Source organism: Fukomys damarensis, unplaced genomic scaffold (genome assembly GCF_012274545.1).
Source record: "Fukomys damarensis isolate Sample0158 unplaced genomic scaffold, DMR_v1.0_HiC HiC_scaffold_23, whole genome shotgun sequence".
NCBI lineage: Eukaryota > Metazoa > Chordata > Mammalia > Rodentia > Bathyergidae > Fukomys > Fukomys damarensis.
Genome location: NW_022900935.1, coordinates 39,984,678 through 39,988,922, shown reverse-complemented (window position 1 = coordinate 39,988,922; position 4,245 = coordinate 39,984,678). Strand labels below are relative to the sequence as shown.

Here is a 4,245-nt window from a genome sequence, read left to right as displayed (position 1 = left end):
TTTTTTTGAGACAGGGTCTCACTATACAGTTGAGACTGACCTGGAACTCACTATGTAGTCTAGGCTGGTCTCAAACTCATAGCGATCTTGCTGCCTCAGCCTCCCGAATGCTGGGATTACAGGCATGAGCCACGACGCCCAGCCTCTTTTTCATTTTATAAGTATGTCCCAGGCCTCAAAATGTACCTGGTATTATCTTGCTTATCTTACGTACATTTTCTGAACTTGTGAGAACATCCTGGGTGTCCCCAGGAGAACTGGGGACAGAACCCTGAGTCCTCTATTACTGAACTTAATTTCTAGCCCTTTTTATTTATTTTTGAGACAAGGTCTTGCTATGTAGTTCAGGATGGCCTCAAACTCACAGTGACCCTTCTCTAAGCCTCCTAAGTACTGGGATTGCAGGCAGATGCCATCATGCTTGGCTTTTCATTATTCCTTTCTCTTTTTTTTTTTGGTCCTGGGTATTGAACTCGGGACCTTGCACTTTCGAGGCAGGCAGCGGCATCACTGAGCTAAACTCCCAGCCCTATTCCTACTTCCAATACATTTCACCCACCTTCCTCTCAAGCACAAGGTCCTGAATTGGATCCCCAGTACCAAAAAAAAAAAAGAAGTCAAGCATCAATACTTTGGCTCCTTTTTTTTGAGATAGGGTCTCACTATGTAGTTCAGGTAGCCCAGGCTGGCTTCAAACTCACGGGACCCTCCTACTGTAGACAGGTAAGTTAGGTATCTTCTAGGCAGTTAGACAGGGCTGGCCTGCAAAGAGCCAACATGGAGGACAGTCAGGACACATTCACTGAGGGCCAACATTAAAAAAGAAGAGAAACTTTCATACCCTGGTGCTTCCCCTTGGAATAAACAGCAGTGATCAATCACCTGGATTGGGGCCAAGGTCTCAACTCTCTCTTGCAGGAAAGATGCCTGACCCACCCTGACTGAAAATCCTTGTACACATGCCATGTGACTTGCTTCACCATTTGATCCCCATTTAATCAATACTACCTAAGCGAGTATACTTATAATCCTATTGATTGATCAAAGTTTTTTTCCCCACCTTGAACCTGCCTCAGCTTGTGACTTTGTACCATTAAACACCTTTGAGAAACAGGGTAGGTGGGTAACCCATTTCCTGGTGCTCCTTCTGTCTCTCTTCTATGATCATATAAATTTTTTGTTTATTTGTTTTGTTTTTGTTTTTTGTATTATAATTTTTTTTTTTTTTTTTACCGGGGATCAAACTCAGGTCCTTGCACTTGCAAGGCAGGCCACCGAACCGCTGAGCTAAATCCCCAGCGTTTTTGTTTTTTGAGAGAGGGTCTCACTATGCTGTTCAAGCCAGCTTTGAACTCATGGTGGTCCTCTTGCCTCAGCCTTCTAAGTGCTGGGATTGGGTGTGTGCCACTATGCCTGGCTAAAAACTCCCCCTGCTGGTGTTGGGCCAGTGTGAGGGTTAGGGATATAGTTCAGTAATAGAGTCCTGGCCTACAGTATCCTAAGGCTCTGGATTTGATCACCAACACTAGGAAATTTTTGGAAAAAAAAATCATTATCTTGAAATTTAAATTTTCGGTATTTTTTCCATTTTTGTGATACCTCATGCACGCTAGGCATACAATACAGAGATATATCCCCAGCCCTCAATATACTGAAAAAAAAAATTCCCAGTCTAACCTAGGTATTCAAACATGCAATACATTTTTTCTTTTGGTGCTGGGGATTGAAGGGAGAGGCTTGGGAATGCTACGTACATGTTCTGCTGAGACAGGAGATTCGGATGTGGCAAAACTGGCTGGGGAAGCCGGTGTGACTTGCTAATTGCGAGATCCCTGCCACGTGTGCAGAACATTTCCCAAAGTCCTTGCATTTGGGACTTCTCCTGAGAATTCTCCAGCAGGTTTTCAATAGGATGCCCTAGACTGACATCAGGCTGAGGCGTGGGATTCCAGCAGTGCCTCTGCGGAGGATCTCATGGGTTCCCTTGAGATACGGACAGTATAAAACCCAGGCAGCTCTCCTGTCCATGACAGCCTATGCTATGTTTCCCAGATACAATGTACACTTCTATCTTGGCTCTTACCCTCTTTCTCTTCACTTGACCCAAACGCCCAGTGCAGAGCCATTTTCTCCACAACTCTTCACCTTTGCTTTCTTTTTTATTTCTAGTACCGGCGATCGAACTGAGGACCTTGCGCTTGTGAGGCAGGCAGCAGAACTACTGAGCTAAATCCCCGGCCCCTGTGAGCTACTTTTAGAGGAAGCTACCCTATAACACTACCACCAAGCTACACTTCCAGCCCCTACATCCTTCTCTTTGGAGCCTCCATCTTTTTCTCTCAATCTCGGTTCAAATTTCTCTTCTTGTAATCTCAGTTCATTTTCAAGGTCTAGTTCAAGAGTTTTCTTCATAAGGCCTTCTTTGAGTATCTCCCACTTTATCTTTTCTTTCTAACACAAACCTGGGCAGGCGAAACACTGGATAATTATTAAATGAAAGAATTGCCCGCTTCTTCTGTATTCCACATCTTATCCATAATTACACACATGTAATTTTATGGTAACACACTAATTCTCTTGTGTAAATTCGGAGGGCAGAAAATGAGTCTGGTTTTTTTGTCTTCCTTGCACCTAATACATAGCAGACACTTGATAACTGCGTATATACTAGCTCAATATTTTATTTTTGAGGTGCTGGGGATTGAATCCAGGGCCTCGCGCGTGGTAGTGATCACTCTTACTACTAAACAACTTACAAGCCTAACCTTCGCCAAGACTTAAAAGCTAAACTATTGCCGCGAAGACGGAGGCGCTGGAGAGGCGTTGAGCTGGCCGATCCGGGGCGGCGCCGGCTCTCCAGCGCCACCCAGTGCTGAGCAAAGGCGGCGGCGCGCGCAGGCTCACCTGGCTGCGGGAACTCGACCGTTCTCCGATGGCACCAACCTCGGATTCTCGAAGTTCCGAGGATCAACTTGGGGAAAGCGAAACGGTTCGTCAGGGTTACAGGAGGCTCGAAGCTCGAAGCCCTCACCCCGGGGGGGGGGCGGAGGTGGCCAAAGGGAAGTTCTGAGCAGATTGTTTTATTCGCTGTTCGTGAACTTGGCCCACAGCAGTCCGGATAACTTCCACTTGCGCGTCCTGCCACCGACACACACCCCGAACTGCTACAAATCGCGGGTGTGGGTTTTACTCAATCTGGGGCAGCCTTTCTGAAGGAGATCTTCCGAGGGAGACACCCGGACACACCTTCAGGGCACTGTCAGGCCCGGAGCACACCTTTTCCCGCCCGGAGAAGCGTCCGGCCCGGGACCATGGAGACCAGGGGAGGCAGCAGCGCCAGCCGCTGCAGCAAAGGCGGGCTCGGCGGGAGAACACCGCCTACCTGAGGGCCCCCGGCCGCCGGACCTCTCGATAGGAGCACTTCCGCCTGACGCACTCACTTCCGGCTCCTGCCGCCAATGAGCGGGCGGCCTCGGTGTTCCTCTCGCTGGCGTCCGGGCCGTGGTCGTCTCCGAGAGGACTGGGGCCGAGTGACCGAGAGACCGCGGTAAGCCCTTCACTTGGATCCCCGGCCCTTAGCAGTCACTGGGGACCCTTACTGGTTCCCTAGATGGCGAGGAAGGTCCATGCTGAGGCCCCCAGGGGAGGTCATCATGTTCATTTCTCTGTGGGACCAGACACCCGGGGGAATTTGCTTCTGACCTTAGGACCAGGAGACAGAAGCGCCCCGGGGCGGGCACCTGTGGGCTTGGCGGGTGGTCTGGGGTCTGTGAAAGACGAGATCGCTTCCCCGAAAGCAGTTTGGCGCCCACGTCCTCTGACGAGGCAGCGCATTAAAAGTTACCCAGAGCAGAGTGTCGTGGTGCACACCTGTAATCCCAGCATTCAGGAGGCTGAGGCAGGAGGGTCGCCGCAAGCTCGAGGTTAGTTTGAATTACGTAGCGAGACCCTATCCCCACCTCGCAAAGAAAGTTACCCAGAAACCGGGTGGACACTGTTTTCTTGTATTTCCGGCCCATCTTCTTGAAGAGCAGGAATCCCAGGGATACCAGGGTTTGTGGCAAGGTTGTGCCAGAGGTGCGTGTGGTTGACATTTGTACCAGAACTTTACTTACAACTTTGATGACCGTGGAACTCTGCAGGGTGATTGCTCCCGGCGGTTTTATCTGACTGTAGAATTGCTTATTGCCAACGATGTTTTTTAGAACTACAATTTGAGTATGAAACCCTTTTTTTTTTTTTTTT

General features: G+C 49.2%; 2 protein-coding genes across 10 annotated transcripts in view; one reads left to right on the top strand and one right to left on the bottom strand.

Annotated features, from left to right (window-relative positions):
• Lzic (leucine zipper and CTNNBIP1 domain containing) overlaps positions 1 to 3,450 on the bottom strand; it is an 11,846-nt gene extending 8,396 nt beyond the window's left edge. For 2 of the 4 annotated variants that reach the window (XM_019208028.2, XM_033767951.1), the window contains exon 1: positions 2,905 to 2,988. The gene's annotated coding sequence lies outside the window, so the exon portion shown is untranslated. Of the gene's footprint in view, positions 1 to 559; positions 592 to 2,904; positions 2,989 to 3,382 lie in introns of those variants that run through there. The other 2 variants (XM_019208026.2, XM_019208027.2) reach the window with 2 other exon arrangements.
• Nmnat1 (nicotinamide nucleotide adenylyltransferase 1) overlaps positions 3,394 to 4,245 on the top strand; it is an 18,541-nt gene continuing 17,689 nt past the window's right edge. For all 6 annotated transcript variants that reach the window (XM_010628073.3, XM_010628078.3, XM_010628079.3 and 3 more), the window contains exon 1: positions 3,394 to 3,547. The gene's annotated coding sequence lies outside the window, so the exon portion shown is untranslated. The remainder of the gene's footprint in view (positions 3,548 to 4,245) is intronic.